We start from the raw sequence: 23412 nt of genomic DNA on the forward strand, positions 1-23412 counted from the left end.
TCAGATCCGATTTGGTCAAATTTGGACAATAGAGATTTTATATCAATGATCCAAGTTGTTGGATATAATCTACTACTCCAAAAAAGTATTTGCACACTAAAAATTATATGATTTGACACTGGATCCTCTCCCCTAGAGTCCTGCTCTATTAGAGGCTCCAACTGTACTCAAAGTGCCCCTTTATGGTGAGGGTACTGGAGTCCCTCATCGGCTTTTCAGATTAAAACGGAGCCTTCTCTCCCTCCTTTAGGGTCCTGGTTGAGAAAAAAAAGACCACGGAGCCTCTAAAGCTAGCTGCCACCTCCGTTCGAATCTCTAACAATGATGGGGCCTTGCCTTTGGCCCTGTTCTTTTTCCCTGGGCCATTTTTGAATCCACCGGGGCCCCCTTCCCATGAATTGGGCCTCCCAGGTGCTTGGTCAACATCGACTTCAAGGGGTCGAGTGTTCTTGGGCTAGGCTGAGTCTGGCCCCAAGAGCTTCATTGGACCAAAGCCAGGCCTAGACGGACTGCCCACCACAGCACCTGCAAATAGGTCGATGCTCACATCTCAACCCAGCGCCAATGGGTTGAACTAGTTGGAGGGCGAACCATGCCCGAGCTTAAGCCCACCCCATCTCCCACAACCATCTCAATGCACCTCAATTTCAATCCAATTGTTGATCCAGGCCTAGGTCGAAGGGGTGATCGCCGTCGTACGATCTTGACTGGCTTGATCCAACTATTGGACCCCACTGGTGAGTCGACTCGTCCGATCCCACCTAAATAGACTCCTTCCCAAGCTGACTTGGCCTAGACTTCGACTCAGTGGGCCGAGTCAACTTAGCCACCTTCTTCTCCAACTCCACCAGTGCTTTCAGCTCGAATAGCCACTGACGGACGGCCACCAGCCAAGGCCCCAGGCATATCTCTCTTCCAACTTGGGTCACATTCTCCAAGTATAGTCTGACCCTTGAGCCACCGCCTCCTCCTTCGATTGGACATGCTATCTCTGAAGCGTGAAAACGCTCACATCGAAAACACATCTCATCAAGGTTCTCCTACATGAACCTCTATTAAAAAGGGCCCTCCGGCCCCTTGATCAATACCCTTGGTCGCAACGGTCGGAAGAGATCGATTTTAACATAGGCATGCATGAAGCCTACCCTCCTCTGCTCCATCGTACACTCGTCTACTGATGATAACTCTCTGGCCAGACTAAAAACCCCTCAAATCACCTCCTCCCCCCAAAACTCTATCGGAGGCTGCAGTAGACAGACCCAAACCAAGGCTAAATGGATGGCCCCCTCCGATGGAAAGAAGCTCGACTGCCATGGCTTCAAAACCAATGTTTGACTGGCAACTACCCATGGCCAGTGAAGAACCAAGTCCCCCTCCCCAACCTTCTTAAAATGGAAGAGGAGATGGCTCTGCTCTAGGCCATAGCCCGCTGCCTCCCCTTTCAACTCCACCTATGATCGAAAGTCTCTTGCCACCACCTCAACCGTCAAACTTCAGTCGAGACTTCTCACCACCACTATTGAAGTCACCTATGCCTCCAATTTCTTTCCCATGATCTCCTTTGGAAGCTCGACCATCTCTGAAAATCGCCTAATGAGCTCTTTTATTTCTGTCAGTGACAGTCCGAGTGAAACCCGCACCCTTGCACCGTTCTTTTTCAGCTTTCTCCTAGCTTATTCCCCACCGATAAAACTGCAGGATGAGTCCCAGGGTAGCTTGCCATCCGCACTGGCACCGATGTCTATTGCAAACAAGCCGATCGCCAGCGATCAAGATGGAAAGGATTCAAATATTGTTATAGCCCAAGCCCAACTAGCAAGACCCAAGCCCAAAAAAAAAAAAAACAGGAGAATCGGGAAGAAGACTCTCAGTAGGAGTCTTCTTCTCTGATTAAACCCCAGCAATCGGGAGTCCTAGAACCCCCAAGAGTTCTAGGGCTCTCTATAAAAAGACCCTCACCTTCTTTAGAAGTCGATCATCGGTCCTCTTCCCCTCTCTTCCTCCCTAATTTTTTCGAATTGGAGCCGTGGAGATTTATTTCATTCTCGCCGTGATTGCTCATCGGTGGGGTCACCGGAGGCCGAAGTAAGTTGTCCTTCTCTTCTTCTCTTCTTTCCCCTTCTTCCCGTGCCTCTGTGCGCGACTGCCGGCGACGAGTGTCGTCGATTTTTGGTCGGAGAAGAGACCCCTGTTTTGGTCTCTTCTTCCCTTGGGTTTTCCGACGTCGGCGATCACAACCGACCGCCGGCCTTGCCTCTCCGAACCCGGGAGAGTGGCCCCCCTCTGCCGTCGGCCTCCACCGTGACGGTCGTGGCCTGAATGGTCGGGCAAAGGAGGGGACCCGTCGGTCCCCTGTTTCGGCCAGGAAGAAGCCCGAGAAAAAGAAAAAAAAGAAGAAAAAGAAGAAAAAAAGAAAAGAAAAAGAAGAAAAAGAAAAGAGAGAGAGAAACTTTCTCTCTCTGCTCTCTCTCTCTTAGATTTTTAGGATTTAAGAAATTAAAAAAAAATTAAATTATTATTATAATATAATAATAATAATTAAAAGAAATATAAGAAGAGTTTTCAGGGATCAATCCGAAAATTCTGGACGTTGTCGTCTAGTTAATCCATGTGGGGATATTGAATTTTAATAAATTTTAATTTTTTTTAATTCGATAAAATTTTGATCAAAAATATGATATTTGAAGTACCAGATCCAGAGAAGGATTTTCAAGATTTCTAAAATTCTTAGTTTGAATTTTCTTTTGAGGTAAGTAGTGTTACTTTTATTGAATTTATCTGGTAAATTATAAATTTTGAATTAAATATTCATGGAATGCTTGTGATTGAAAATATTTATTGAAAATAATTGATGAAATTATTTATGATTGAAGTTAATTATAGAAATTATTTATTATTGAGGTTATTTGTTGAAAAATTATTATGATGTATGATCATAAAGAATGATATGATTGATTTGACTCGAATATCATTTATCTATATTATTTTTAAAAATAATATATGAATTGAAAGATGATATGAATTTGACAATCTGACTATGTAAAGGACTCCGCCAATGGGGGCATATACGTTGGCAATTGATTATCCTGAGGGTTTATGTCGCCAGCGAGACCAGCGACATGTCGCCAGAGAGACCAACGACAAACCGCCAGCGAGACCAGCAGTTCCAAAGGACTTGGCTGCCAGATGATTCGCAGCCTACCGCAAGCAGATACGCGGTATTATGACCCTGCCACAGTGAAAATATGGTCATAGTCATGGTTGGTAAGAAGAACTTAAGAAATTGATGAATTTAAGATGATAAGCATAATTTAAAATTATGATGAATTGAATTTTATATATAATTGATAGTATGATTATGATTTCATGAAATTATATATTGATTTTGTTATTATCAGTAAATCGATATGTATAGTATTATTGCCTGATTTATTCAGTTAAAGGTATACACTGCTTACTGGGTTATTTAGCTCATGATGAGTTTTATGTTTTTCTTATAGATCCAAAAAATTAGCATGATGCGGGATTTCGGTTGGGAGAGCGATTAGAAATGGAGTTAGCTCATTTGATTTAGGATTTTTTTTTTAGAATTGATTCAAGACTTTTATTTTAAGTGTTGACTTTGTCAGACAATTATTTTTTTTTTGGACACTGAGTTTAGATTTGTTATTTGAACTAAGATTTGATTATTAAAAATTAAAAAAATATTTAACTTTATGTGTAAGATATCATGATGAGATGCCTTGCATGCTTATGGAAAAAGTTTTCTATGAGTATGCGGCGGTTGCCATGACCCTCGATTTAAATCTCGGATCGGGGGCGTGACAATTAATATGGTATCAGAGCATAAGTAGATAGATAAAGACATATAGAATAGAATGAGCGAGTGATGGGTAAATATTAAAAAATTTGAGAGGTTAGTTATGATGATTATGATCTGACCTGTCTCAAGTAAGTTTATAACCTTATTAAGGATAAGTTATTATCTCAAATTTGTCATAGGTCAAAATACCTCCACGACGAACGAAGAATACTCAAGGAGCGGTAGGAGGGACATCAAATCCACTTGGTGATAACACTCCCCAATTGAATAGCGGCACATCTCAACAGGAGGAAATCCTTGATCCTACCGAAAATACTCCGACAGTACAGGACGAGCCGAACATAACTCAACTAATGCAAACTCTGATCAGAGTAGTTCAAACACACCAACAGTTACTTCAACAATAATATGCACAGCCACATCAGCATCCTCCACCGACACCTGGACATGGAGAACATTTGATGCAGAGAAACAATATCGTCAAGTTTAAGAAGCTAGCCCCTCCAGCCTTCAAAGGGACCATCGAGCCACTAGAAGTAGATAACTGGATTATGAAAATGGAGAAGGCATTCACCGTGCAAGAATGCCACGATGAAGAGAAGATCCGCTACACAGCATACCTGTTACAAGGCGAGGCATACAACTGGTGGCGTATACTTGAACAAAAATATGAACACGATAGGATACCACTCACTTGGGAGAGATTTCGAGATGAATTCTTTGACAAATACTTTCTTCGAAGTGTCAGAATACAGAAAGAGCAGGAGTTCATTCATCTGAAACAGGAAAACAGATTCGTTGTAAAATATGAAGCTAAATTCACGGAGTTAGCCAAGTTTGTTCCAAGATTAGTTAAGATTGAGTAAGACAGAGTACACAAATTTGAAATGGGACTGAAGATAGAAATTAAAAAATAAGTTATACCCTATGAGTTAACTACTTATGCCTCAGTTGTGAATAAAGCTCTAATAATTGAGAGGGAAGTTAATGAAGCACATGCGGAGAGAGAACGAAATTAGAGGAAGAGAAATAGGTTTGGTAGAACTTAAGGACGAAATCAGAACAATAAGGGTCCAGCAAAGAAGCTAGCAAATGATAAGAATCGTGAGAATGAGGCAGCTAGATGTTCGAGATATGGTCGAAGAGAGCATGAGTCTTCTAACTGCCCATGGAATACTGGTTCTTGTTTTAGCTGTGGACAGAAAGGACACAAAATTATAGATTGCCCCCAAAGGAATGAGAATATACCCACACAAAAAAAGGATGGAGGTCAAAGGCTGAAAACTCAAGGAAAGATCTATGCACTCACACAACAGGATGCTCAGACCTCTAATGCTGTGGTGACAGGTATCATTCCTGTATCCGATATTCCTGCTTCAGTTTTGTTTGATTCTGGTGCTACACACTCCTTTATATCCACTACTTTTATTAGACAACATGATATAATATGTGAACCTATAAAAATCAAATTATATGTTGAGACACCAGTAGGTGGTATTTTGAGTACCGAAAGTGTGTGCAAGTCATGTAGTATCAGAATAGGAGAAAGAGAATTACCGACAGATTTGGTGGTCCTAGATATGCATGATTTCGATGTCATTCTAGGAATGGATTGGCTTGCTACTTATCATACCTCTGTGGATGTTATGGAAAGAGAGTGAACTTTCATATACCGGAAGAATTGACATTCAGTTTTGATGAAAATACAAGAATCATCCCTTCACGTATTATTTCATTTGTGCAAGCTAGACAGATGCTAAGAAAGGGATGTAGAGGTTACCTAGTATCAATAAAGAATAAAGAACATGATGAATTGAAGTTACAGGATATTTCTATCGTAAATGAATTTTTGGATGTATTCATTGATGATTTAACCGGACTACCACCAGATAGAAAAATTGAATTTACCATTGAGTTGGTGCCCAATTCCAGTCCGATTTCTAAAGCTCCTTACAGAATGGCCCCTATGGAGTTAAAGAAGTTAAAAGATCAATTACAGAATTTGATGGATAAAAGTTTTATAAGGCCTAGTGTATCTTCTTGGGGAGCTCCAGTCTTATTTGTGAAGAAGAAATATGGTAGTATGAGACTTTGTATCGACTATAGAGAGTTGAATAAGAATACTATCAGAAATAAGTATCCTCTACCTCGAATCGATGATTTATTTGATCAGCTGCAAGGTACACAAGTCTTTTCTAAAATTGATCTTCATTCAGGATATCATCAGTTAAAAATCAAAATAGAAGACATACCAAAGACTGCATTTAGAACTCGTTATGGACATTATGAATTTCTAGTGATGTCATTTGGGTTAACCAATGCTCCAGCGGCCTTTATGGATTTAATGAACAAAATATTCAGATCCTATCTTGATAAGTTTGTTGTCGTATTTATTGACGATATCTTGATATATTCAAGGAGCAAATTGGAGCATAAAGAATATTTACGGTGTGTACTACAAATATTGAGGAAAGAAAAGCTTTATGCCAAATTTAAGAAGTGTGAATTTTGGTTGGACAAAATAGTCTTTTTAGGACACATCGTGTCTAAGGATAAAATTTCTGTAGATCCAATAAAAGTGAAAGCTGTGATGCAGTAGAACAGACCTACAAATATTTTCGAAATTCGAAGCTTTCTGGAAATGGCAGGTTATTACAGACGATTTGTAGAAGGATTCTCCCGTATAGCTGCACCTTTGACTCGTCTTACTCAAAAAGGGGTTAAATTCGAGTGGATCGAAGATTGTGAACAGAGTTTTCAAGAGTTAAAACAATGATTAGTTTCAGCCCCTATCCTTACTATGCCAACAGGAGATGAAGGATTTACAATATATAGTGATGCATCTAAAAAGGGACTCGACTGTGTGTTGATGCAACATAGTAAGGTAGTGGCCTACGCCTCAAGATAATTAAAACCATATGAACAGAATTATCCGACACATGATTTGGAATTAGCTGCAGTGATTTTTGCCCTAAAAATTTGGAGACATCACTTATACGGTGCGTAGTATGAAGTGTTTACTGATCATAAGAGTTTGAAGTATATTTTTACGCAGAAGAAATTAAACATGAGACAGAGAAGGTGGTTAGAACTGTTGAAAGATTATGATTTAACAATCCATTATCATCCCGAAAAAGCTAATGTCGTTGCTGATGCCCTTAGTAGAAAATTCGTGAAAAATTTGACGATTTTAATCACACAGCAAAGCCAATTATTGGAGGATATAAGAAAACTAGAATTAGACATCCGAATATATGACTCAACAGTACGATTAGCCAACATGAGGGTTCAACCAACACTCATTGAAAGAATTACAGTTGCCCAGAATGATGATCCACAACTAATGAAAATAAGAAATTCAGTGGAAGCTGGTGTTCAATCTGAATTCAAGATACATGATGATGGTTCGTTGAGATTCGAAAACAGAATTTGCGTACCCAATGATTCAATACTCAAGCATGAAATACTTCAGGAAGCACATCAGATCGGTTATACAGTTCATCCGGGAGGTACTAAGATGTATAGAGACTTAAAGAAAATGTACTGGTGGAATAATATGAAGAGAGAGATCGCTCAATTTGTGGCTCAATGTTTGGTGTGTCAACAAGTAAAAGCTGAACATCAGAGACCTGCAGAACTACTTCAACCTCTTGATATTCCAGTATGGAAGTGGGAACATATCACTATGGATTTTATAACTGGACTACCGAAGACTCCAAGTAAAAATGATGCAGCCTGGGTGATTGTGGACCGATTGACAAAGTCTGCATACTTTCTACCAATTAGAGTTGGATTTACTTTGGAAAGACTAGCAAAATTATATATGAAAGAAATTGTAAGGCTATATGAAATTCCAGTGACCATCGTATCGGATCGAGACATCAGATTTGTATCTCAGTTTTGGAAGAGCTTACACAAGACATTAGGAACAAAATTGAACTTCAGTACAGCTTTTCATCCACAGACTGATGGTCAGTCAGAGAGAACTATTCAGATCTTAGAAGATATGTTGAGAACCTGTATTTTGGATATGAAAAGTTCATGGGATGAGCATCTACCTTTGATTGAGTTCGCTTACAATAACAGTTATCAGGCCAGCATTGGTATGGCACCTTATGAAGTATTATATGGTAGAAAATGTCGATCACCGATTCACTAGAATGATGTTGGTGAGCGGAGAATATTGGGTCCCAAACTTATTCAACAAGCAGTCGAGAAGATTCAATTAATTAAAGAACGACTTCGGACAGCACAAAGCAGACAGAAAAGTTATGCAGATAACAGGAGATGGAAATTAGAATTTCAAATTAGTGACCATGTATTTCTCAAAGTATCTCCTTCAAAAGAAATCTCAAGATTTGGCATCCGTGGCAAATTGAATCCTAGATATGTAGGTCTGTTTGAGATTTTGAAAAGAATTGGTGAGGTGGCTTATAGACTTAGCTTACCACCTTCACTTACAGGAGTACATAATATTTTTTATGTTTCTATGTTAAAGAAATATTTATCAGATCCAAGTCACATCGTGGAACTTTAACCATTGCAAGCTAGAAAAGATCTATCATATGAAGAACATCCTGTACGGATCGTGGACCGTAAAGAACAAGTGCTGAGACGTCGCAACATTCCTTATGTCAAGATGCAGTGGAGTCGACATTCGGAAAGAGAAGCTACTTGGGAATTAGAGAAAGAAATGAAGCAAAAATATCTCCAGCTCTTCGAGACTACAGGTATGAAAAATTTCGAGGACGAAATTTCTTTTAGGGGTGAAGAATGTTATAGCCCAAAGTCCAAGCCCAACTAGTAAGACCCAAGCCCAAAAAAAAAACCCCCAAGAGTCTTCTTCTCTGATTAAACCCCGGCAATCGAGAGTCCTAGGACCCCCAAGAGTCCTAGGGCTCTCTATAAAAAGACCCTCCCCTTCCTTAGAAGTCGATCATCGGTCCTCTTCCCCTCTCTTCCTCCCTGATTTTTTCGAATTGGAGCCATGGAGATTTGTTTCATCCTCGCCGTGATTGCTCGCCGGTGGGGTCACCGGAGGCCGAAGTAAGTTTTCCTTCTTTTCCTCTCTTCTTTTTCCTTCTTCTCGTGCCTCTGTGCGCGACTGCCGGCGACGAGTGTCGTCGATTTTTGGTCGGAGAAGAGACCCCTGTTTTGGACTCTTCTTCCCTTGGGTTTTTCGGTGCCGGCGATCACAACTGACCGCCGGTCTTGCCTCTTCGAACTCGAAAGAGTGGCCCCCCTCTGCTGTCGGCCTCCACCGTGACGGTCGTGGCCTGAACGGTCGGGCAAAGGAGGGGACCCGTCGGTCCCCTGTTTCGGCCAGGAAGAAGCCCGAGAAAAAGAAGAAAAAGAGAAAAGAAAAAGAAGAAAAAGAAGAAGAAGAAAAAAAAAGAGAGAGAAAAAGAAAAGGGAGAGAGAAACTTTCTCTCTCTGCTCTCTCTCTCTCTTAGATTTTTAGGATTTATAAAATTAAAAAAAAAATTATTATTATAATATAATAATAATAATAATTAAAAGAAATATAAGAAGAGTTTTCAGGGATCAATCTGAAAATCCTGGATGCTGTCGTCTAGTTAGTCCATGTGGAGACATTGGATTTTAATAAATTTTAATTTTTTTTAATTCGATAAAATTTTGATCAAAAATATGATATTTGACGTATCAGGTCCGGAGAAGAATTTTCAAGATTTCTAAAATTTCTAGTTTGGATTTTCTTTTGAGGTAAGTAGTGTTACTTTTATTGAATTTATCTGATAAATTATAAATTTTGAATTAAATATTCATGGCATGCTTGTGATTGAAAATATTTATTGAAAATAATTGTTGAAATTATTTATGATTGAAGTTAATTGTAGAAATTATTTATTATTGAGGTTATTTGTTGAAAAATTATTATGATGTATGATCATAAAGAATGATATGATTGATTTGACTCGAATATCATTTATCTATATTATTTTTGAAAATAATATATGAATTGGAAGATGATATGAATTTGACAACCTGACTATGTAAAGGACCCCGCCAATGGGGGCATATACGTTGGCAATTGATTGTCCTGAGGGTTTATGTCGCCAGCGAGACCAGCGACATGTCGTCAGAGAGACCAGTGACAAACCGCCAGCGAGACCAGCGGTTCCAAAGGACTTGGCTGTCAGATGATTCGCAGCCTACGGCAAGCAGATACGCGGTATTATGACCCTGCCACAGAAAAAATGTGGTCATAGTCATGGTTGGTAAGAAGAACTTAAAAAATTGATGAATTTAAGATGATAAGCATAATTTGAAATTATGATGAATTGAATTTTATATATGATTGATAGTATGATTATGATTTCATGAAATTATATATTGATTTTGTTATTATCAGTAAATCGATATGTATAGTATTATTGCCTGATTCATTCAGTTAAAGGTATACACTGCTTACTGGGCTATTTAGCTCATGATGAATTTTATATTTTTCTTACAGATCCAGAAAATTAGCATGATGCGGGATTCCGATTGGGAGAGCGATTAGAGATGGAGTTAGCTTATTTGATTTAAATTTTTTTTTTTAGAATTGATTCAAGATTTTTATTTTAAATGTTGATTTTGTCAGACAATTATTTTTCTTTTGGATACTGAGTTTTGATTTGTTATTTGAATTAAGATTTGATTATTAAAAATTAAAAAATTATTTAACTTTATACGTAAGATATCATGATGAGATGCCTTGTATGTTTATGAAAATTTTTTTTTATAAATATACGATGGTTGTCATGATTCTCGATTCAAATTTTGGATCGAAAATGTGATAAATATAAATATTAAAGTATCGACCAAATGAAACTACAACGGTCACTATTCAAATGTTAATCTGTGTGATATCCGTTCATCCACCAGCTCTTGAAGACAATGACAGTATTTGGCTTTCTGGCCCGTCGAGTCGTCGCCTTTTGCTTGTTTCAGACTCGCCGTGACGTGGCGAGCGTTGACGATTCATAAATTTTTGGGGTAAGATTAAAACAAATGACCGTTGTACGGACGGGTGAAGCCGAAGGAGAAGAAAAAAAGGGGCGACCTCCCGCCCTTCGCACTTCTTCAAATCTGGAGAGGTGGCGCAGAAAAGGACACGATAGGAGAGAATGCGAGAAAAAAAAGAGAGAGTTGTGCGGAGGGGAGGGTGGGGGTCGGGGGAGGTGAGAGGATGTGGGAGAGCTCCGCGGCATTCCGAGGAGATGGACACGCCGCTCTCTACGTTTCAGGTGATCTCGATTCGCTGCCTATCTTGTGAATTCTCACCTTTCTTGATGATTTTATTCTCTTGTTTTGGGTTTTCTCGTTTGTTTCTTTGGATTTGGAGGAGACGGAGAGGTCTGGCTTTATGTTGGGGTCTTGATGCAAGAATTTTTTTTTTTTGAGCAAAGATTCGGGTTTCACTTCGTTGGATCGATGGAATTTGTGCTGCTTTTGGGTGATCAATTGGTTTTCTCTCAGGATGGCTTGCATGGCTCGCACATTTTTTCTTTTTCCGTCCTTTTTGAGGTGATCTCGATTCGCTGTCCTTCTCTTGAAGTCTCGCCTTTCTTAACGATTTTATCAACTTTTTTGGGTTTTCTCATTTGTTTCTTTGGATCTGAAGGGAACGGAGAGGTCTGGTGTTATGTTGGGGTTTTGATGCAAGATTGGGATTGCACTTCGTTTGATCGGTGAAATTTATGCCGTTGTGGGTGATCAATTGATTTTCTCTTAGGATGGCTTGGATGGCTCGCGTGTTCTTTGTTTTTCTGTCCTTCTCGAGGTGATCTTGATTCGCTGTCCTTCTCATGAAGTCTCGACTTTCTTGATGATTTTATTTCGCTTTAATTTGGGTTTTCTCGTTTGTTTCTTTGAATTTGGAGGGGACGAGGAGGTCTGGCGTTATGTTGGGTTTTGGATGCAAGATCGGGGTTTCACTTCGTTGGATCGGTGAAATTTGTGCTGTTGTGGGTGATCAATTGGTTCTCCGAGGATGGCTAGCGTATTCTTTGTTGTTCTGCTCTCTCGAGATGATCTCGATTCGCTGCCCTTCTCGTGAAGTCTCGCCTTTCTTGACGATTTTATTTCATTTTAATTTGGATTTTCTGGTTTTTATCTTTGGATTTGGAGGGGGCAGGGAGATTTGGCGTTATGTTGGGGTTTTGATGCATGATCGGGATTTCACTTTGTTAGATCGGTGAAATTTTTGCCGTTGTGGGTGATCAATTGGTTTTTTCTCAGGATGGCTTGGATGGCTTGCGTGTTCTTTATTTTTCTACCTTATTTTTTGGGGCGTTCTACATTTTTGTTGTTGTTTGTGGTGAAAGATTTGATCTCGGGCTTCATTTTGATGCTAGACTTTGTAACTGGAAGTTGTGGGTTGTTGCCTGTAGGGTTTTGATTTGTTTAGTTTAAAGTTATTGCTAATAAGATCCCCTTGAGGAGGATGTTATGTATGTGTTGGGAAAAGTGAATTTTAGTGGGTTTTTGTTTTTGGTCTCTGCTCGCATTCTAGGGTTTAATTTCCTGTTCCTTTCCGCTTGTTTGTATTCTATGAATTGGCATTTTAGTTAAGATGACTAGGTTCAATGGATCTGCAAGGATTTGAATTTAATGTACACTCCTACTTCCCTTATTCCGACTTCCAGGATCCTAGTACTTAACTTGTGGATCTGAGTATTCCTTTTATTGTTAAATGTGGAGAAATTCCAAATGATGCAGTATTTTGTTGAGTTTTTGCAGGCCTTGGTGCCTTTTTGTTCTTCCTCCACTGATGCAGCCCAGAGCATGCCTTGGCTGGTCTTTGTGTGCATCAAATTGCTTGTCCTTCTGTCTACCTTTAACAACATAGTTTGATTAGGTTAATATTTGGTGAATCTTTCCATAGGAAAAATTATTTTGGCCGTGTTCCTGCTCTTACTGATAGCATTTGGTTTGTGCAACAATGATGCCGATGTAGGTTACTTTTCTTGATTCAATTCACATCTTATGTTCCATGATTCTTATTCATGCGTTTCCTATAATATTAGTGGAAACTTTCTTTTAGTTAATGCTGCTGTTTTGCCATCCTGTGATATCTCAATTAATATTCACTGGCCCTTGATCTAAGATACAGGATGGCTAGTTTATATTTATTTTTTTCTCCTTATTTGAACTGAAATCTGGTTGAGGATTACATATCCTTATCAGCCGGTTGAGGATAACGTTTGTTCCTTCCAGTTCATGACCTTCTTTCTCCTGGTATTAAGTATATGTGTATGAAGCTGATTGGTTTCTCAATACCAGAAGCATGGCTTATATAGTATGTTGAATTGCTCATGGAAATTCATCAGGTTTTTGGGGTTGTTTGCCTAATGATTTTGTTTATTGTTGCAGGATTCTCCTCTCTTCTTCAACTTCATCAATAATTCCTCCTATCCAGCCTGTCAAATCCATAGTATCAGTACACAGTGTGCAATCATATCTGCCTTCTATTTCTTCCATCTTTACTTCACCGCATGCCAATATACAAAGGGAATCGAGATTTTTGATAAGGTTTATAATCATCTTGGTTGTGCATTTTATAACATGCTATTGCCTATTTTAAATGCTTCGCTCTTATTGTGCTTTTCTCTCTTTTCATAGGAATTCTTTTCCAGACTTCTCAAAATATGAGAGTTCTTCTGATAATGTGGATGACAGCAACCTAAGTACCTAAATGCTGTTAGACTATCCAAATGCACTGTTATTGCACAAGAAAATTGCAGTATAATATGCTCACTTAATGAAGCTACTGTTGATCCTCCTAATGAATGTTAAACACTACCTAGTAGTTTGCCTCAGCCTGAGCAGCATGACCCTGGTAGTTCGAACCATAATATTGCACCTTGCTTTAGTATCAACATGTATGTTAAATTGGATATGGGTTATGCACCACTAGAACTGCTTCGCTTTGCAAAGGGCCTAGTGAGAAATTAGGAGATTCTTCAAAGCTTGCAGAGAAACTTGACCGTTCACAAAAAACACAACCTGATGAATCTTTTGGCCCTTGTGTCCAAATTGCTTCATAGGATCCTTTAGTCAAATGTAGCAAAGAAAATTGAAAGGAGGATGACGTAGATCATACCCCGCAAATTCTCTTAGACACTTGTCAGACTCAGGTTCTGCTGAATGATCAGATCAAGAAGACAGCCACTGGAACCAGCGATCACATTCCATAAGACCACAAGGTAGATCTTCTTATCAGAAATAATGGATACAGTATTTCACATTTTCTTCCCACACACTTTGTGCCTTGTCTTTAGTTTTTACATCCATTTTAATTTTGTTATTTTATCCTTTGACTAGGATATGTCATATATTCAAACAGATTGCATATTTTGGTGAGCAATTTTTGTTTGGGAATTTAACTCTTGAGGCACTTCTTCTGACTCTGCTATGAGCCTGATATATTCAGTATTTTTAGTCGACTGATTTGCTGATCACTCATTTGGGAAGCTGGGTAGATAATAAACTGCATTGGAAGTTCTGTTATTACAAAGCATAGAATTGTAGGTTGTTCCTTGGATCCTTGCTTAAGAGTAGCAGCCTGGGATGATGATTAAGCTGTATACCTTTTTGTTCCTCTCTAGAGTTGTGGTGGGTTGAAGGTGCCTTGAAATCATATGGAACATAGTACTTTAGTGAAGGAATTGCAGCTTGATTGTGGCAGTTTGCTTTACTGTTTTGATTGAGATGTCATTCATCACTTGCACCCACCATTTACTAACAAATATCCAACTGCTCACTGTTGACAAATTGTGAATGATGGTGCCAATGAGACATCTCATGTTATTATGTTTGTGATATCCAGATACTACAGTTTGTTATATATTTTTTATGTATTTATTTATTTTCATATGCATGTATGTATTTATGTATCTATGCATTTATCTATCTATCTATTTATTTATGTATCTATTTACTTATTTTTTATGCATTTATTTATCTATTTATGTATTCATTCATTCATTCATTTATTTGGGTGTTTATTTATTTATGTATTTATTTGTTTGTGTATTAATTTATTTGTTTTATTAATTTAATCATATATGTACTTATTTATGTAATTACTTATTTATGGGTTCATGTATTTATTTACTTATTTTCTATCTATCTTTTTATTTATATATTTATTTATTTCTATATTGATGTATTTATTTATTTATAAATTTATTTATTTACGTATTTGCATGCTTATGTATTTATTTATTTATTTGTGTATTTATTTATTTATTTATTTAGTCATTTATTTGTTTATCTATTTATTTATTCATTATTTAGTTATCTATTGATTTAATTTTTATTTATGTATTTGTTTACTTATTTATTTTTTTATTATTTTTATCTATTCATGTATTTATTTATTGATTTATCTATGTATTTACAAATTTATGTATACATGTATTTATTTATCCATGTGTTTGTTTATTTATTTATTTGTTTATGGATCTGCTTATTTATTTATATATTTATTTATGTATTGATGTATTTGTTTATTTATTTATTTATCTGTCTACTTATTCATTTATTTATCTATGTATCTACTAACTTATTTATGTATTTATGTATTTATTTGTTTATTTACTTATGTATTAATTTATTTAGGTAATTATTTATTTACATATTTATTTGTGTCTTTATTTATTTGGGTATGTATTCATTTATGTATTTATTTACATATGTATTGAATAAATGTATTTATCTATTTATTGACCTATTTATTATTTATTTAGGTATGTATTCATTTATATATTTATGTGTTTATTTACTTATGAACTTATTTATTTATGTGTTTATCAAACTATTTTTATGTATTTATTTACCTATATATTTATGTATTTATGTGTTTATTTTTTCTATGTATTTATTTATTTATGCATTTATTGATCTATTTTTTATTAATTTATGCATTTACTTATTCATTTATGTACTTACTTATTGATTTATATATTTATTTGTATATGTACTTATTTATATGTTTATGTACTTATTTATTTATGTAATTATTTATTTATTTATCTGTTTATTTGCTTATATTTTTAGTAAGTTGTTTATTTGTTTATCTATGTATTTTTCATGTATCCAATTATTTATTGATTTAATTTTTATTTGTATTTATTTATTTATTTACTTTTGAATTATTTTTTATCTATTTATGTATTTATTTATTGATTTATCTATGTATTTAAAAATTTAGTATGTATTTATTTATTTATTTATCCTTATGTTATTTATTTATTTATTTGTTTATGCATCTGCTTATTTATTTATATATTGATGTATTTGTTTGTTTATTTATTTATTTATCAGTTTATTCATTTATTTATCTATGTATTTATTTACTTATTTATGTATTTATTTATTGGTTTATTTATTTACTTATGTTATAATTTATTTAGATAATTATTTATTTTCATATTTATTTATTTATGTATTCATTTATTCATGTCTTATTTATTTGGGTATGTATTCATTTATGTATTTATGAATTTAATAAATGTATTTGTCTATTTATTGACTACTTATTATTTATTTAGGTATATGTTCATTTATATATTTATGTGTTTAATTACTTATGTATTTATTTATTTATTTATGTGTTTATCAAATTATTTTTATGTATTTATTTATTTATCTATTAGTTATTTACTTATTTATTTATTTGTGTGTTTATTTTTCCATGTGTTTATTTATTTATGTGTTTATTGAACTATTTTTTATTCATTCATGCATTTATGTATTATTTCATTATTTATGTATTTATTTATTTATTCATGTATTTATCTATTTATTGAACTATTTGTTATTTATTATGTATGTATTTATTTACTTATGTATTTATTTGCTTATGCTTTTATTTATTTATGTATTTATTTATCTACATATTTATTTTTTTATGTATTTGTTGTAATATTTATTTATTTATCTATGCTTTGATATATTATTTATTTATGTATTTATTTATATGTTTATGTATTTATTTAATTATTTATGTAATTACTTATGTAATTATTTATTTATTTATTCACTTATAGTTTAGTTAATTGTTTATATATTTATTAGTTTTTTATTTATATATGTATGTATTTGTTTATCTATATATTGATGTATTTAGTTATGTTTGTATTTATTTGATTATATATGTACTTGTTTGTTTATGTATTTATTTATTTATCATTTATTCATTTATTTATTTTTCTTTATGTATTTATTTATCATTTATTCATTGGTTTATTTATTTGTTTTTATCAATTTGTGCATTTATTTAAATATGAATCTATTTATTTATGCATGTATTTTTTTTTCATTTATGTATCCATTTATTTATTTGTCTATTTATTTATTCATCTAACTATTTATTTATCTATGTATTTACTTGTCTATGTGTTTATTCAACTATGTGTTTATTTGTCCATTAATTTACTTACCTATTTATGTATTTTTTTTATCTATCTATTTGTTTATCTATGTGTTTATTTATCTATGTATTTATTAATCAGTTTATTTATTTACTTATATATTTATGAATTTATTTATTTATTTGGTTTACTTAGGTAATTATTTACTTACATATTTATTTATTTATGTGTTCATTTATTTATGCCTTTGTTTATTTGGGTATGTATCCATTTATGTATTATGTATACTATTTATTATTTATTTAGGTATGTGTTCATTTATATATTTATGTGTTTATTTACTTATGTATTTATTTATTTATTAATTTATGTGTTTGATTGAATTATTTTTTTATTTTTTTTATTTATGTATTTATTTATCTATGTACTTATTTGCTTATTTATTTATTTATGTGTCTTTTTTTCTATAATTTATTTATTTATTCATGTATTTGTCTGTTTGTTGAACTATTTATTATTTATTTAGGTATGTATTTATTTACTTATGTATTTATTTGCTTACGCATTTATATAGTTATGTTTGTATTTACTTATATATGTACTTGTTTTTTTATGTATTTATTTATTTATCATTTATTCATTTATTTTTTTCTTTATGTATTTATGTATTTATTTATCTATGTATTTATGAATTTATTTATGTATGTTTTTTGTTTATTGATGTACTTATTTATTTATTTGTTTTATCTATTCATGCATTTATTTAAATATGAATTTATTTATTTATGCATGTGTTTTTTCATTTATGTATCTGTTATTTATTTGGCATTTAACTATTTATTTATCTATGTATTTACTTGTCTATGTGTTTATTTAACTATGTGCTTTTTCTATGTGTTTATTTATCCATTAATTTATTTATCAATTTATTTATTTACTTATGTATTTATGAATTTATATATTTATTTAATTTATTTAGGTAATTATTTATTTATGTATTCATTTATTTGTGTCTTTATTTATTTGGGTATATATTCATTTATGTATTTTGTATCTATTTACTAATGTATTTAATAAATGTCTTTATCTATTTATTGACCTATTTATTATTTATTTAGGTATGTGTTCATTTATATATTTATGTGTTTATTTACTTAGGTATTTATTTATTTTTATATTTATTTATCTATTTATTTTTTTATTTATGTGTTTATCGAATTATTTTTTATGTATTATTTATTTATGTATTTTTTTATCTATGTACTTATTTACTTATTTATTTATTTATGTGTTTATTTTTCTATGTTTTTATTGCTTTATGTGTTTATTGAACTTTTTTTTATTCATTTATGCATTTATTCATGCATTTGTGTACTTATTTAATTATTTATGTATTTATTTATTTATTCATGTATTTGTTTATTTATTGAACTATTTATTATTTATATAGGTATGTATTTATTTACCTATGTATTTATTTACTGATGCATTTATTTATTTATGTATTTATTTATCTACGTATTTATTTGCTTATGCATTTATTTATTTATGTATTTATTTATATGTTTATGTACTTATTTATTTATTTATTTATTATTTTAGTTAATTGTCTATATATTTATTGGTTTTTTATTTATGTATGTATGTATTTATTTATCTATATATTGATGTCTTTAGTTATGTTTGCATTTATTTACTTATGTATGTACTTGTTTGTTTATATATTTATGTATTTATCATTTATTTATTTATTTTTCTTTATGTATTTATGTATTTATGTATGTGTTTATTTATTGATGTATTGATTTATTTATTTATTCATGGGTTTATTTATTTATTTTTATCTATTTGTGCATTTATTTAAATATGAATCTATTTATTTATGCATGTATTTTTTTCATTTATGCATCCATTTATTTATCTATCTATTTATTTATCTATGTATTTACTTGTCTACATGTTTATTTAACTATGTATATTTTCTATGTGTTTATTTGTCCATTAATTTATTTATCTATTTATTTGTTTATCTATATATTTATTTATCAATTTATTTACTTATGTATTTATGAATTTATATATTTATTTATCTATTTATTTGCTCATCTATTTATTTAGTCGCCTATTTATTTATTTATGTGTTCATTTATCTATGCATGTATGCATGTATTTATTTATTCATTTATTTGCTTATCTATTTATTTAGTTATCTATTTATTTATCTATGTGTTTATTTATCTATGCGCTTTTGTATTTATCTATGTATTTGTTTATGTATGATAAGGTATATAGTCATATCTTGATTGTGCATTTTCATAATCTGCTATTGCCTATTTTAAATGCTTAGCTCTTATTGTGCTTCTCTCTTTCATAGGAATTCTTTTGATAATGTGGAATAAAGCAACCTAGGTACAGGGGTCCTAAATACTGTTAGACTATCCAAATGCACTGGTATTGCATAAAAAATTATAGTATAATATGCTCACTTAATGAAGCTACTGTTGGCCCTCCTGATGAATGTTAAACTCTACCTAGTAATTTGGCTCAGCCTGAGCAGTATGACCTTGGTACTCCCAACCAGGGTCATGCACCTTGCTTCGGTATCAAAATGGATGTTAAATTGGATATTGGCCATGCACCACTAGAACTGGTTCGCTTTGTTCAAAATGGTTTGGACAAAAGAAAAGGTTTATTTGTTTCTGAAAACTTGAGTTTCTAGAAAATCATCCATCAGAGAAAAATAGAGATGAAGTGGTAGGGCATGAATGGAAGAATTTAGTTTCTGATGATGCTGATAGCCTGTTGATTTTTGATTCCAATAATGAGTCAGAGGCTTGCAAAGGGCCCAGTGAGAAATTAGGAGATTCTTCAAAGCTTGTAGAAGGACCTTAACCGTTCACAGAAAATACAACCTGATGAGTCTTTTGAGAAGACAGCCAATGGAACCAGTGATCACATTCAATTAGGCCACAAGATAGATCTTCTTATCAGAAATCATGGATGTACTAGTTGACATTTTCTCCTGGCACACTTTGTCTTGTCTTTCGTTTTTACCCCCATTTTAATTTTGTTATTTCATACTTTGACTAGGATATGCCATATGTTCAGACAAATTGCATATTTTGCTGAACAGTTTTTTATTTGGGAATTTAACCCTTGAGACACTTCCTCTCATTCTGCTATGTGCCTGATATATCACTTATTTGCTGTTCACCGATTTGGGAAGCTGGGTAGATAATAAACCGCATTGAAAGTTGTGGTCGGTTGAAGGTGCCTCGAAATCATGCTAAAAATTGTATTTCGGTGAAAGAATTGCAGCTTGATCGATGTGGCAGTTTGCTTTACTTTTTTGCTTGAGTTGTCATTCATCACTTACACCCACCCTTGATTTGCAAGTATCCAACTACTGATTGTGGACAAATTGTGAATGATGGCGCCAATGAAACATCTCATATTATTACGTTTATGATATCCAAATACTGCAGTTTGTGATGTTTAAAGTGTGCAGTTTGTCATATATTTTTTTATTATTTATCTATTTCTTATTTGTTTATTTATGTTTTTATGTATTTATTTTTTTTACTTATCTGTCTATCTTTTTATTTATGTATATATTTGTTTATGGATTTAATTAATTATTTATTTACATGTTGATGTATTTATGTATTTATTATTTATGTATTGATGCATTTATTTTTGAATTTAAAATTTTATTCATTTACATATTTATATGTTTATGTATTTATTTATTTAGTTGTGTATTTATTTAGTTATTTTTTATTTATTGATTTATTTATTTATTTATATATTCAATGATTTATTATTTATTAATTTATTATTTTTATTTACAAATTTTTGTATGCATTTATTTTTTACCCATGTGTTTGTTTATTTATTTACTTATGCACTAATGAATTTATTAATTCATGTGTTTGTCATTTGCTTATTTATTGATTTATGTATTTATATACATGTGTATTTATTTACTTCTCTATGTATTTATTTATCTATTTATTGATGTATTTAGTTATTTATGTATTTATTTAGTTGTATGTGTACTTGTTTATTTATGTATTCATATATTTATCATTTATTCATTTATTTATGTGTTTATTTATCCATGTATGTATGTATTTATTTATTTGTGTATCCATTAATTAATTTATTTGTCTTTGTTTATCAATTTATTTATCTATTTATGTACATATGAATTTTTTTGTTTATGAGTTTATGTATTTATTTAGTTATCTATTTATTTGTTTGTGTATTTATTTATTTATCTTTAATATGTTTATGTATTTATTTTTTTATTTATGTGTATTTATTTCTTCATTATTTAGTTATTTATGTGTTTATCTATTTATTTATTTATTCAATTAATATTTATTTATTTGTTTTTTATTTATTTATGTATTTTTTATCAATCTATCTATGTACTTACAAATTTATATATGTATTTGTTTGTGTTTGTTTATTTATTTATTTATCTTTGTATCTGCTTATTGATTTATACATTTATTTGTGCATTGATGTATTTGTTTGTTTATTTATTTATTGATGTGTTTGTGCATTTGTTTATTAATTTATTTATGAATTTATATCTTTGTTCATGTATTTTTTTTCAATTTTAGTTATTTATATATTTATTTATATCTATATTTATTTATCTATGCATCTATTTATTTATGTACATATTTGTGATTTACTTATTTATTTATTTAGATATTTATGTATTTGTTTATTTATCTATGTATTTATGTATTACCTATTTATGTACTTAGTGACTTATTTATTTATTTATCTATGCATTTATGTTTTGTTTTACTTACATATTCATTTATTTATGTATTTATTTATGTATTTATTTATGGTTTTATTTATATATGTATTTACTTATTTATGTATCTATTTGCTTGTGTACTAAGTTATTTGGGTAATTCTTTATTTACATATTTATTTAGTTATGTATTCATTTGCTTTATGTATATATTGATATATGAATTTATTTATTCATGTAGTTATTTATCTATTTATTATTTATTTAGGTATGTATTTATATTTTTATTTACCTACATATTTATTGATCTATTTATTTATTTATTTATGTAGTTACTTATCAATGTATTTATTTATTCCTTTATTTTCTTATTTATGTATTTATTGTTGGCCTTATGGGCGGTCAACAACCGCTTGTGGACTTGCTAGTGATGTGTGATATCCTAGCTTGCCAATGCATTACACCCATAACGAAGCCCTTTAGCCCACCCACAGTACATGTAGACGTCGGTTCTATGCTACTAAGATAAAGGTAAAATTAGAGATGGTAATTGGATTGGATCGGTTTAGATCGATGGGGCTAGATTAAAATTTCGTCAATTCAAATCTGATCTGATTATTAAACATATCAAAAATTTGAATCTGAATTTAATCTGTTTGTTAAATAGGCAATCTGATCTTACTTACTTAACCCATTTATTAAATAGGTCAAGTTAGATTAAATTAATTTTTAATGGAGTAAATAGGTTTAATAGATTGGATTAAATGGATTAAAAATATGTTAAGCGGATTTTAAATAAGTGAAACAGGTCTTAAACAGATTAAATAGGTTCAATGGATTAAATGAGTTATCTCACTCAACTCGATTTGAATATCAAATGGGTTAAATGGATCAGATATTTGTAATCTAAATTTGATCCAAATATTAAATAGATTAAATGGATCGACTTGTTTACGACAGGTTAAAAATAAATTAAATTGGTGGGTTGTATTATATTTATCGACCTTAGGTAAAATACTTTGTTTGTTAATCAATAATTATGAAAAAATAGTAAGACTCTAATCCTGAAACTAGTATTAGAGCGAGATTATAGGTTCGAATCTCTGAGTGTTGCTAGAGGGAGATTGCTGGCCTTATGGAAAGTCGTAATTATCCATGGACTTGCATGGCTTGTTGATGCAAGTGCATCCAAAGCATATATAGATGCGGGGCTTTACGTTATTTACTTATTTTTATGTATGTATTTATTTATTGATATACTTCATTATGCATGTATTTATTTACTTATACATATATACTTAATTATTTATATATCTATTTATTTATGCATTTATTTAAGTTTTTATCTATTACTTTATGTATTTATTCATTTATTTATTTATCCATATATTTATGTATTTATTTATTTGTTTATATGCTCATTCATTATT

General features: G+C 31.8%; 1 non-coding gene across 3 annotated transcripts in view; it reads left to right on the plus strand.

The window, feature by feature from the left end:
* Positions 1–10943: 10943 nt before the first annotated feature.
* LOC105034124 (uncharacterized) overlaps positions 10944–23412 on the plus strand; it is a 29404-nt gene continuing 16935 nt past the window's right edge. The window contains exons 1-4 of one of the 3 annotated variants that reach the window (XR_012138375.1): positions 10944–11073; positions 13202–13360; positions 13451–14034; positions 14153–14219. This is a non-coding gene — a transcript (uncharacterized protein). Of the gene's footprint in view, positions 11074–13201; positions 13361–13450; positions 14220–23412 lie in introns of those variants that run through there. The other 2 variants (XR_012138376.1, XR_012138374.1) reach the window with 2 other exon arrangements.

The sequence above is a fragment of the Elaeis guineensis genome, chromosome 2 (genome assembly GCF_000442705.2).
Source record: "Elaeis guineensis isolate ETL-2024a chromosome 2, EG11, whole genome shotgun sequence".
NCBI classification, from domain to species: domain Eukaryota; kingdom Viridiplantae; phylum Streptophyta; class Magnoliopsida; order Arecales; family Arecaceae; genus Elaeis; species Elaeis guineensis.